The sequence below is a fragment of the Melozone crissalis genome, unplaced genomic scaffold (assembly GCF_028551555.1).
Source record: "Melozone crissalis strain CALT ecotype California unplaced genomic scaffold, PUWL_Pcris_2 ptg000068l_1, whole genome shotgun sequence".
Classification (NCBI taxonomy): Eukaryota; Metazoa; Chordata; class Aves; order Passeriformes; family Passerellidae; genus Melozone; species Melozone crissalis.
The window spans coordinates 3,241,249-3,255,079 of NW_026535846.1; positions in this window are offsets into that span (position 1 = coordinate 3,241,249).

Sequence of the window (13,831 nt, forward strand, 5' to 3'; positions counted from 1 at the left end):
GCACCGGCGCGGCTCCGCCACTGCCGCCCTCGGCCGGCCCAGCCGAGCCAAATGCCCCGTGGGCCCCTGTTATGGTTTAAGGCCTGGCAAAGCCAAGGCCCCCATAAATATACCTTTTACCTGATATCTGCTGTGAGATGTGGCCAGGAAATAAGCAAAGCAGGCTCCAACTTAAACATAAAGAGAAGTTTATTAACTAAACTACACACACAATTACTAAACTACACACACAATTACTAACCTACACACACACAGGGAAAAAAACAAGGAGAATGAGAACTACACAGAAACACTTCCTTATCCTCCTCCCACCAAATTCCCAAACACATTTACATTTCCCAAAAAATTATCCACACTCGGTCTGGCACCACCCTTTGGAAAAAAAAAATCAAATCTTCAGCTCATAAGGGATAGACGGAGTCCTTCCTTGTGCCACGGACTTCTTGTCACAATCAGCAATCCGCCCGGTATCTTGCTACCTCGTGACATCTCCTTTCCATGCCGAGGTGCTCTCACCACCTGGCATGGGATGGGGCAGGGGCCTGCCTTCAGGGCCTTTTAAGAATGCCTCGTCTCGTTCCAAGCAGAGTACAGTCACAATCCTGGGACCTCTGTCCCCCCCATGTCTTCTATACCCCCTGGGGCCGAGGGGTCTCAAAACCAAACTCTCTTGACGCCGAGCCTCCGCTTCCCCCTGCAATACAGCCTCTGCCTCACCAGGAAACAGTCCATGGAAATACAACAAAAAAGAGTCCAGCAAAAACTGCCACTCCATCTTCCTCCATTCCTTCAACATCTCTCTTCTCCCTTTGCCAGACCCTCATTACTGGCCTAATTTTCTTCCTTCATCTTCCACTCCTGTCCCTTTCCCAGGAAAGGCAATGTTCTGCGAAGCCTTCATTCCCCAAAGGGTTAAAAGGTCTCCCAGGCGGCCGGACTGCCCGCTGCCCCCCCCCTTTCTCCTCCCAGCCGTGCTGCCTGCCGGCACATGATATCAAGTTTCAAGATATACAGTTCGAGCACGGGCTGCATTCTCTGGGGGGGGGAATAAACTGGTCGCTCAAGGGTCTGCCACCCTTCCTCCGAACCCGGGCCTACCGTAGATGGCCCACGTGGCTCTCCCCTCCCCCAGCCCAGCCAGAAACTGGGCCGGGGGAGAGACTTCTTCACGCCGGAAATCCCAAGAGGGCTCCGACGGCCAAGAGCCCTGCTTTTAACCCCTTGAGTTCGTAGTCTCAAGAGGCGGATCCAAATGTCCCACTGGTCAAACTAAGTGCCCATCTTAAATTCCAATTACCCATTGGTAATCACAGCAAAACAAAATATCCCAGATGTCCCATTTCCGGTCAAACCACGACAGCCCCGGCAGCTGCACGGGCCGTGCCAGCAGCGCTCCCAAGCGGGAACGTTCCGGGCCGGGCCACAGGCACGAGGAGCGCCCACCAATGCAGCGGCACAGCCCCATTGCAGCCCTGCAAACGCTGCCAGAGCTGCAGCTTCCCACAACCGAACCCCGAAACTGACGCCGCAGGCGGGGCTCACCTCACTTCAACCAACACAAGGGCAAATGTGTTCTCACCTTCAATTTCATCCCCTATAATAGCAGAAAAAAAGGGGTTTTCCTCAAATGAAATCCTTCAAATGATGGGGGAAAGGGAGATTTTTACTTCAAATCCTTTAAAAGGAGGAACAGGGCAGCCCTCTCATCCTTAGGATGACGAAAATCGGTGCACTACCCTCAAATCAAACCCATAATACAACAACAGTATTTTTCCACTTCCCCTTAAAATAGAACACAGGGATTCCCTTTCACCCTTTTGATACCCCTAACACCCTGGAAAAGACAGGTTTTCCTTAAATTATTACCCCTAAAACCACAAGTGAAGGTGGATCCCCCCAGTTCAGACATAGAGACATAGATAATAAGGGAAGAGAACTTGCTTGCCTCAATATTTTTTTTCCCCCGAGGCACCAGGGAGGGATCGGCAAGATGAAATTGAAAAGAGAAAGGAGAAAAGTCCCTGCTACAAATCCACATAGGCTCACCTGTTCGGCTGCTGCTTCCCGGCACAAAGCTTTGTCCCTCAGCACTTCCTTTAGCTATGCTTCATGTTTCCAAGTGTGCATCCAGGTGCGCCCCCCAGACCCAGTGAGAAGCTCTCACAGTCCTTCTATGAGACAGCCCCGGGAGCCCCTCATAAACCCCGCCACTCAGCAGCTCCATGCAAAAGAAAACTGAGGCAAACCCTTCCCCTAAAACAGCCTCCCCCCGGCAGGAGCTGTCCCCTCATCATCCTCACACCCACACCTGGGCTGCTCCGAGCCCCCATCATCCTCACAGCTCACACCTGGGGCTGCTCCGAGCCCCCATAATCCTCACACTCACACCTGGGGCTGCTCTGAGCCCCATCATCCTCACAGCTCACACCTGGGCTGCTCCAAGCCCCCATCATCCTCACACTCACACCTGGGGCTGCTTTGAGCCCCATCATCCTCACAGCTCACACCTGGGGCTGTTGCCACTCTCCAACAGCGCCTCTCCCTCTCCAGCACACAGCCCACTTCTCACAGACACAGGCTAAACAGACATCTACTACGGGTAACACCAGTGTAGACGGCTTTTCTTAGTCCGTCTGGTTACACGATTTAAACACGTACATGCATTAATGGTCATTGAGGAAAAGCTTTCCAGTGGAGAAAGCAGTCATTTTGGTAGCACACTTTGACACACCTTCAGAAAAAGCAGAATCAGCGCCAACTCCTAAGACCCCTGCTGAGGAACCCAGCCCTCCTTGGGACACCCAATACAGCAGATCTCGAAAAAGGAGGGGGAAAGTTAAGCTTGGACTGGAAAAAGAATATATGTACACCAGCCTTTAAAAAAAGCCTTCACACAGCAATAGTTGGAACCAGTCATATTTCTTCTTTCCTTGCTTTCTGTGATGACATAAATATGAAGTAAAAAAAAAACCACATGAAACACAAGGCAGAGCCAGGATTTTACAGGTAGATTTTGGCAGTCTGGATGACAAGCGCCTCTTCCGGCACTGCGACACGATTTGGGGACTGGCAGAGAATAGAGGCAAAAGGTGCCAGAGAGCCCTTTCTATTCCCTTCAGCCCCTGCAGCTGTTCTTATGTTTTCAGGGCACTTGCCTGGTTCATTCCTAGATAAAAACGTTATGGCATTATTTTCAAAACTACTACTCATCTCTAGACAGAGTTTCCTACATTCCTGTATACAAATGAGTGGATAGAGAGTGGGTTTCTTTCCAAATTAATTCAGAGACAAAATCCTATTCTTTACCAATACCTATAAAAATGAAAAACTTGACAGGTTTTAGTATTCTACATCTCCCTGTGAATTTTGTGTCAGCTTTGAGTCCCTCTGGGGGACGGCACATAGCATGACCCTCCCCCTCGTCCGCCACCCACCTGCTCCTGCACCGCAGTGGGGCTCCCTCTCCTAGGGACCTTGGGGTGCCCCCAATGGCATCAGAGCCCCAAGTCTTCACCCCCTTTTTCTGACCCCCAAAGAAGGCCCAGAACAAGTCAAACTGCCCTGGACAGTGCAGCACTTCCTTCAAGCCCTTTCTACCTTTCCACATGTACATGCCCCCAGAAAGGGACTCTGTTGTAACAAGAAAGGGGTGACAGCCCCAGAAGGGCTGAGGTTCCTCCCCAGCCTCGCTGTCCCGGGCCAGGGGCAGCGAGAGGGAGCAGCACAGACAGCGGGGACAGCACGGCGCAGAGCGGGGGCCGCTCTCAGCGCGATGCCGAGAAAGCCGCAGCTCCGGCGCGGTCAGATCCGCCGAGAGCCTCCGGCCCCGTGCGGGGACTCCTGCAAGGGCTGAGGGGCGCCGGGCTTCAGCCCTCGGGGCTTTATTCTCCAGCACCCCGAGCCCCGCGGCTGCGGGGCAAAGAAGGGAGAAAGAAGGGAGGACGGGAAGAGAGGAGCAACAGCAGGGGATGAGAAAGGACAGGGAGGGAGGTCGGGCTGTGATGGAAAGCGGGACAGGAAGGGAAAGCCCGGGAAGGGGGTAGAGGGAGGGTGGACAGAGGAGGAAGAGAGGTGGAATAGAACAGAGTAGCAGGGTAGGGACAGGACAGAAAGGAGCCGGGTTTGGCGGGGGGAGGGAGAGGCAAATGGGGGAAAGAGAGGTAACTAAGGGGAATACGGGGACAAGGAAGGACGGGTAGAGAGAGGGACAGGCGGGGAAACCTCACTGAGCCCCGGCTGCACCCCAAGCCCACCCCGGCTCCCCGCCCTGCCCGGGATGCGGAGCTCGGCGGAGCTCGGCTCGCTTCGGAGACACTTGGCTAGAGTCGGCTCTTCAGCTAAATTCAGCTATTGCCGGCTAAACTCGGCTGTTAACGGCTGCATTCAGTGGATTCGCCTCTTCAGCACAGCTCGGCTCGGCTGAACTCAGAGCCGCTCTTTGTGTTTGGCGCAGCTCGGTTTGGTTCGGCTGAACTCGGAGCCGCTCTTTGCGTTCGGCGCAGCTCGGTTCGGCTCAGCTCCCTGAGGGCGGCGGGGGCGAGGCTCTGCGCGGGAAAGCGGCGCCCCCTCACGTTGAACTCGCCCAGCTCGGGGCTCTCCTGCTGCCGCGTCCCGCGGGCGGCCCGACCATCGCATGGGCACGGACGGGAGCGGGGGGTTGGGCAGAAGTTCATTAGGGAGTGACTGCACTTGCGCTAATTAATGGTCATTGAAATAAACAGGGCAGGAGACTTCTTCTCCTTTTAATGTCTTTATTAGAAGTGATCAGTTCAAGATTGGGCAGCTCGATGGGTCTGCAGTCTCCGTTGTCTCCCAGGCTGACGAGGAGTAGGAGGATATGCGCAGCTTTGTCCACTAGCGGCAAAGCTGGGGGTCCATTCCTGGTGAGAGCCTTTTTGGGTGTGACCCCTGGTTTTCAACTCCGCAGTCTCGCCCCCCTTCAGCTCCTGGCTTCGGGACAACTCCCACTGTCAGGGTGAGAGGCCACAAAGGTCTCCAGCATCTCCGCAGGCTCAGCACTCTGTTCCTCATGTTTAGACATCACTCCAATTTCTCAACTCTACACTGGCTCGTTGTTTCGGGGGTCTTTTCAGTGTGTTTGGAATAGCAGCTTCTCATGGCATGCTGGTCCCGAAGTTATTTTGCATGTCCCCCTGTCACCCTGATTTTTTAAGATTTTCTAAGCCTTCTGATGTTGACATTCTTGTAGTGAACTTTCTCACACACTTTCTGTAAATAACTCATTGTTTTGCATTCCTTTATGGAGGAGGAGAGAGTTGATGGACTGTTGGTTGGACCAGCATCACTGCAGAGGTGCCACTGTCACCTTCCAATCCGCTGTCACTTTTGTAAAACTATAAATATTGGAGTCAGAGAATAAAACTTCCCTTTTTTCCTTCACCTTGAGAGCGGTGGTGTGCTTGTGTTCTCTCGTGTCCTTCAGCGACATCATCCCCTACATCTCTTCTCCTCACTGTCTGGGGAGGTCCCCGCCCTTCACTGTCCGAGAGAAGAGCCATTAACTCAGCCCCAGCCAGGGCTTCTACTGACACAAAAACAACTATTAATGACAATGACTTGTAATTATCATAACAAACAAGTAATACTTTAGCAGCACAGCAACAGTGGTCTGACTAGCTTTTGTAACCTTTTTCTTCACAAAAAGTATTGGCAGATTTTTTGTTTATAACAGTCATGAGAGCAGGAGGCTGGGTTCCGCGGAGCTCGGTTCGGTTCGGCTGGGCTCATAAAATTCAGTGGTTAGCTTTGGTTCGGCCAACCTCGTAAAGTTCGGCTGATCTCCGACTGGTGCGGCTGACCTCGGCTGTGTTCGGCTGAACGCGACTACCTTCAGTTCTGTTCAGTTAAATTTGGCTAGTTCATGTTATAGGTTAGTTGTGGTGGGGAATGAATCACCGACTAATAAGTCCAAATAACATGAAATTTATTAATTGATAGAGCAAGCGATAATAGGCAAAGTCAGCGCCCCGGGCGTGCTGGGTGACAGGAGAGTCTCTACTCTAACACTGTCACACTCTTCTGATTTTCCCTGGAGTTCTTATACAGTCCTGCTTCTGGGTTGATGTGTAGTACTCTGCGTATTCTTCTTTTGTGTTTAGGTGGTCATAGTCCACCTCCCGGGGTCTGAAGATGAAGGTTGGTAATTTTCCTTTGTCAGATTCCTGGAATTCTTAGGCTCAATCTGCTGAGTTCCTGGAATCCTAGGTTTACTGAGCGATAAACTGATACTGTGCTATCAATCATAGCAAACCCCCCACCCATATTAACAGTTTACTAAACAGATAAACAAATGTTTGTGAAGCCTATTGTCTTTTGGTTTCATCTTTCTTATCCTTTAAAGTCTGGAAATTTACTTAAACAAACTAGAGGTGTTGCAACAGTCTTACTGGAATTACTTTGTCAGCTTTGATGAACAAACTTAAAGTTTTAACCCATTACAGTTCAGCTTTTCGTCTGAACTCACCTCGGCTCAGAAATTTTGGCCAGATTGGGCTCTTCAACTACACTCAGCTCATTTCGGCTACACTCATCTAGATTCAGCCATTTGGCCGAGCTCAGCTACATTCGGCTCGCAGATTCCCTAATGGCAGCTCCTAAGGAATTCTTCATAACACAAATAACAGACTCTAAAAGGCTTGCGGGTTTTTTGAAGAAATATAATTTTAACTCAACTCTCTGGACAGAGCTGGTGGCTCCTTTAGGACAAGAATATTTACATGTAGAAGCAATGCCCTGATTTGCATCTCGTTTTTATTTAACCCCCCCAAAATTCCATATCACAAGCAATGTGCAGTTCTGGTTTTTCCCCCGTACACTATTTGTGCAAAGGACCTAGGGAACAGCACACAGTCGTGATTCAATTGAAGAAATCCTGTTTTGCATTTCAAAGATTCTGCTTCCGTCACTGCGTGTTTGCAGACCTGGACTGCCATGCTCAACTACCCTCATGGCAACATTCAAGAACAAAGTATCCCAATAAAACTCACCTATAATCACTGAGCAGAAAATCCTTTGGGGTTTAGTTCCATCTCTCAGCTGTTCCTAGCGGAGGTAAGATGGGGTTTTGTTGCACACTGCAGCAAAAGCAGTGATGGATCAGGGTATCGAAGTGAAGGGAGAAGCGACCATCCGATGATGCATCGAACTCCGACTTATTGATCAATCAGCCACTTTAAATAACAGTGTTAATTAACTTCATGCATATTGCAAAATCTGAGCTCACAATAGGCTAACAGAGAAAACTCTAACCACTCCTTTTTTTTTACAATACCTACAATTGTTTTTTAAAAACAGAACCAACGTTCCCACTGTGATATGAGAGTTTCCCAAAACTACCACATCTGTTCCCAGGGAGCCAGCTTTTCCCAGGTAGAGTGCTTTGCCTGTTATGGGAAGACTGCCTGAGAATCTTATTGTTTATAAAAATGAGCCTGGGAACTGCTTTACTTTTACCTTTTACTTTTCTCTCAATTGTATGTCTTCATGGCCTTTTTCTTTAAGCCATGACTGAAATAAACTCTCCACACTTCCCCCGTCTCTTTCTTTTAGAGAAAGGAGATTAGTTTGCCAGGTTTTCTCTATCATCCTACCAACCATATTTTGGATACAGCTACAGAAGCAAGGTAAAATGAGTAGAAGCACTAAAAGTACACCTAATGTCCCTATAGCATATATTACAAGATTTCTTAACCATGGTCCCAATCCTAAACCTTTAAGCCACTCATCAATTCCCAATCCTTCTTCTTCCTTAAGGTTGTTAAGTCCTTGCCGCAGCTCTTTTATCTTGGCATGAATAGATACAGAATGATCAGATAAATTCATGCAACACATCCCCTCAAACTCTTCACACCCATGGCCTTGTGCTAAAAGTAAAAAATCTATGGCAGCTCTATTTTGTAAAACAGCGTGATTAACACTTTGTACATCTGCAGTTAACATATCTAATATCTGTGATGTCTTATTTAATTCACCCTTAGCCCAGCACCCTCTTTGTTTCGCTAAATTCATCGCTTTGTTTGCAGCACCTCCAGGTAGAATAGTTGCAACCACCACTTGTTTCAGTGTACTCCAGAACCATGGGTTTCCTATTTGACTACAGTCTAAGTTATGTAAGCTGCGCCTCTGCCTGCTAGTATTATGTCTTAGTTGCATTAATACAGATATATTGGGGTGGAATAATGATAACTTGCCTAGATAACAAAGTCCACCCTGCGGCTGGGCTGGTATGCCATTCCAGGCTCTATCTCCGCAAATTAGAAATATCCCTGTGGGTAATTTCTTAGTTGTCATGATGCTAGAGCCTTTACATTGGCTATAAAGCTGTTTAGACACTATATCCGGGCTTAGAGATGAATCCAGAGTAGCCCATGTCTGTTTATGCTGATTCATCTTTTGAAGATTAGAATAGTCAAAGCTGAACCACCCACCGTTAGAAGTGCTGGTCATACTAGCATTTGCACTTCCGAAAAGATCTAACTCCTCAGGTGGGGAATGCAAAGGAGTATTAAGTGATTGAATTAGCAGGCATTGGGGGTAGCCGTCACTCTGACTGGCAGTATACCCTTTTCGTGCGGGCAACTTGATATTTACCATGTTGCGCATGCATAAAGCACGGTTATTAATAAAACTGCAAAATTCTTGAGGAGACCATACTGGAAGTCCTACCAAACACGTTCAAAATGGGTTAGTAACTCCTCCAAGGCTGAGACAAAGCGATGACTGATTAATCTGTCTAGCAAGTGTTATCCATACATTATTTCTAGGTTGACTAAAATGTGTTACCTTTAATTCTTCAGCTACTACTACCCCAAGCAATATAACAAAAGCAAACCTCATTTTTCTGTTTTTACTTTGGCCTTCTTTTTCTTATCAGTTTTTAACCTTACTGTTCCCAATACCTGAAGACCACACCTTTGTAGCCTCCTAATACAGTGATCTAATGCCTGATTGGGATCTCCTCTTATAGGCCCTACAACAGAATGTTGCGTTAAAGGTACCAGTTCTCTACACCTTACAGAGGTTATATATGATGCACTTTGAGCTTTAACCCTTTTCAAAATGCACTGTACCTCCCACCGATAATAGGCCAAGATTTTCTGCTCATGAGATTCGTAAAGGTCTAAAGCTGAGGCAGTGTTTAACCTTGTCTGATTACGTAGTGCCCACTCCCAATTATGTTCCCAGTTATGTCTATAATTACAGGTGCTACACCACAGGCGGAAAAGAGACAACTGATCCGCCCAAAAGGTCTTATCACAACCCCCACAACACAGTGCAACCCAAGCAGCACAATTCAGGCTGTGACATTCAAGGCAGTTCTCTTTTGCCGGTCCTTTTATGTGGAAGGATGATAATGATTCAATAATGTCAATCAGTTCCCTGGCCGTCCGGCAATGGCGTGTTATGGCCCTGTCGGTCGCCTTCGAGTGTCCCTTCAGCTGTAGCAGTAGTGGTCGCAGGATCAGGAGCAGCTTCTTCTCCAGACGGTCCTTGTCCTCTTCCGTGAGTTGGTCCACCAAGCGCTGCATCAAGAACAGGTTTAGTCCACTTGGCAGGTACCCACAATGCGCCTGTAGGGGTGGAAATACAAAGATATCCCCTTCCCCAGAACAGGACCTTAGCAGGATTCTTCCATAACCCTGTCTTGGGATCTCAGTATTTTACCCATACTTCTTTTTCCTGTTCACCAATTTCTTGTGGCTTATAGTGTAGTTCAGCTGCAGGTTGCCCTACATCTCCGAATACACACAAATGATTAATCACAAATAAACTTTTTAATAACCTTGCCTGGGGGTCAGTTACTTTCTCATGCTTGGCTAAATACTTCTTCAAAGTGCCATGTGCCCTTTCGATGATAGCCTGCCCTGTGGGGGAATTTGGGATACCTGTAGTATGTTCAATCCCCCAATCTCTTAAGAATTTCTCTATCCTTTGACTGGTATAGGCAGGACCATTATCCGTTTTAATTCTTTTTGGTGTACCCATCACTGCAAAGCAACTGTACAGATGCCTTTCCACATGTATAGCTCTTTCTCCTGCCTGAGCTGTTGCCCATATATATTTGCTGTAAGTATCGATAGACACATGTACATACTTTAATTTGCCAAAACTAGGGACATGTGTAATGTCCATTTGCCATAGCTCGTTTGTTTGCAGGCCTCGTGGATTTACTCCTAGGCCTAAACCACATCCCCCATTATGATGACTACAAGTCGGGCAAGTCCTCACAATAGCTTTTGCTTCTGAGAGTGTTATCTTAAATTCTCTGCTTAAGCCTTTTGCATTTTGGTGAAACATTGAGTGGGCTTCTCGAGCCAATTGATGACTTGACAGAGGTGTGCTTTGGGTAATGGTGACCAATCTATCTGCCCTGTCATTCCCTTCTCCTAAACCAACATCCCATTTGTGACTTCTAATATGAATTACAGCATAAGCATGTTCCCTGGATCTTGTAGCTCTCTTTAACTGCAATAATAGTTCATACAGTCTTTGATTTTGCATCTCTTTTATGGAAGCGTCTTCAATTCTTGCTACAAATCCTGCTACATACAGAGAGTCTGTAACAACATTCAAAGGTTGCTTTAACTGTGCCAGTGCCCATACCACTGCTAACAGTTCCATGGTTTGCAGGCTGTCCACTGCTTCTGCTTGCAGAATATGATGCTTCCATACTCCCTTTTCTTGCCAGGTTATTGCAGCAGTTCTTGATTTCCTGCCAGCGTCTGTAAATGCAGTAATGGCACCTGAGATAGGAGAATCTTCTCGCTTAGGACGAGTTATCCAGTCCCAGTCCCCTATCCATTGAACCAAAGCTGGTCGAAGCTGATATGTTTCAATGGGGCAACATGCACCTAAGAGAGCTTCCTGCAGTTCCTGTGAATTAGTCAAATACCAGTCCAAGGTATCCTTTTTCATTGGTATCTTGATGGCAGCTGTTTCTGCCCCAGCCACCTGCAACATCCTTTCTCTGCCCTTCTTTATCAGATCCTCTAACATTTCAATTTTTTGAAAAAGAGTCTTAGTTTGCTGCAGTGGGGGGGAGATCCATTCTAATATCCGTGTTTCCCCCGTTTCTTGTTTGCACTGCGTAAGTGCTCCCAAAAGATATTGTGGGCCATTCCAAATGGTCAAATCTATGGGTAAGTCTGGATCCCTTCGATAAACATGCCCATGCATAACACAGTCCATAATTTGCTGAATGGCCTGCTGTTGCTTATCAGTAATACACACCGGATGAGTTGGGTCAGTTCCTTTTAACAGTGGACGCAACTCATCGAGCAGTTCATTGGGTATTCCCACCATTGGTTTTAACCACTGTAAATCACCCAGGAGTTTTTGAGCATCATTTAAGGTGGTTATTTTTGTTTTTAATTGCAGCTTTTGAGGTTTGACAGTTTGTTCTGTCATAGACCATCCCAGGTATTTCCAGGGAGCAGTTGTTTGGATCTTCTCAGGAGCTACTACTAGAGAGTATTGTGCCAGTGTGGTTCTTATTTCCTGGACTTGTTGTTGTGTGAAAGGCATAGGCTGAGCAAATAATACATCATCCATATAATGATATATCACCGTACTAGGCCATTGCTTCCTGAGCGGTTACAAAGCTGCACTGACATAAAGCTGTCACAAGGTGGGGCTGTTGCGTATCCCCTGCGGAAGAACTGTCCATTCAAACCTCTGATCAGGTGCTTCTTTGTTAATTGCAGGTAATGTGAAAGCAAAGCATCGCATATCCTGCGGGTGGAGGGCGATAGTAAAAAAGCAATCCTTTAGATCAATAATCAGCAAAGGCCAATCCATTGGAATCATGGTCGGGTTAGGTAATCCAGGTTGTAATGAGCCCATAGGTTCCATCTGTTCATTAACAGCACGCAAATCGTGGAGCAGTCTGTATTTTCCTGACTTCTTTTTAATTACAAAAATTGGAGTATTCCAGGGGCTGGTAGATAAACGCAAGTGTCCCTGTTGAAATTGTTCTGAGACAAGCTGATGTGCGTGTTGAAGACTTTCCCCTTTTAAAGGCCATTGCTTAACCCATACCGGGGTGTCCACAATCCAGGTAATGGGAATTGGGAAAGTCCAAGCAATGGCTTTTACTCCAAAGGGTGTTCATTTGTCAAGACCACCCCTAGCTGAGCCATAATGTCCCGACCTATAAGGCATTGAACAGTAGGTGGTAGCTGAACCACTGAAAAAATTGCTGTAAGCTGGTTTCCCGTCGATGTAAACTTGAAGGGGAGGCGAACGGCTAGCCAAGGTAAATCCTCCGACCCCGGATACTGCTGTGGCTGCTGGCTGCAGAGGCCAGTGTTGAGGCCAGAAGTTAGGACTGATAATGCTAGAATCTGCTCTAGTATCTAGCAGACCTGAAAATGACCTTTTTGTCCTTTGAATTCTACTTCTACCTTTTTCTTAGGTCTCTCAGTAAGATTTAAAGTCAATAAAGTAAGTCCTTCTGTGGAACCAAAAGCACTTTCTCCCCTCTTTTGACCTTTTATGGGTTGTATTACTTTAGTCATTTGCTCAAGCAGTACCAGCTAAACAATTCTTTGTCCCTTGTTAATTTGAAGAGGAGGAAAAGGAGTGTACGCCATCACCATAATCTCTCCCATGTAATCCGCGTCGATAACACCAGGTAAAACAAACAGTCCCAACAAAGATGCAGAAGATCTTCCGAAGAGCAAAGCGCCCACTGCTATATCCTGTATAATAATAGGTCCTCGGACCCCTGTTGGGATTTTCTGCGGGTGCGGAGTCATCAGGGTCACATCTACTGTGGCTGCCAGGTCCATGCCGAGGGTCCCTGCTGTGGCTGGTTGAAGGCTCCCTGCTGCGACGGGTTGAAGACTCCCTGCTGCGGAGGGTTGGAGGTTCCCGGCTGCGGAGGGTTGAAGACTCCGTGCTGCGGAGGGTTGAAGACTCCCTGCTGCGGAGGGTTGGAGGCAGGAGGGGGTGTTGTTGTTGCTGCAGCGGCAACTTGTGTCTGGGCGCGGCTGCTGCGATGTGCGCTCCTGGGGAAGTTTCCTGACCTCCGTCTACAAGCGCCCGTATTATGAGTGTCCATACGGCATTTGTGGCACCAGATTCCGACAGTCTGGCATTCCCGGCGCAAGTGGCCCATGCCTCCACATCGATAGCATTTCATGCGGCCCCCTTTATTTGATGCTGCAAATGCAGCTGATGCTTGGAGAGGTGCAAGAGCAGCTAACACCTGACTCTGAGAGGACTTTGCCTGTTCTTGCAAACCTATTCCTATCTGTTTGAGCGCATCTACCACAAAAGCCTGCTGCCTGGTAGGAATAAGAGCCATCCTCTCTAATGCCTCCTCTATGGTCCAATTCGCACCTAAGGTTATTAGGTACGCTCCTAGTAACAGAATTACAATTTTGAAGGGCACACTGTCTGAGTAAGGCCCCGCGCATATATTCCGGCACGCCAGCTCTTTCAATTGCAGCAGCAGCTTTATCAATAAAAGCGCCAAATGATTCCTCTCTGCCTTGCTCGATTCCCATATACACTGGTATCCCTCCTGGTTCCTTTACTCTGTCTATCACGAGTCTGACTAATCTCATAGCCTCCCGGCACTTCTCCTGGCCTATTAAGGTTTGTGCCTCAGTACGAAGGAAAGGTCCCAGACCCATAAGCTCATTAACAGTGACGCCATGCAGGGGGTCACCCGGCTGCCTTTGAACTGCCACACACTCACTAACAAGCGCTTGCCAATGAGCATGAAACAGCAATTGTTGATGTTGGGTAAAAATTAATTTGATTACGCCACGATAATCATTGACGAGAAGAATACTAGTGTCAAAAA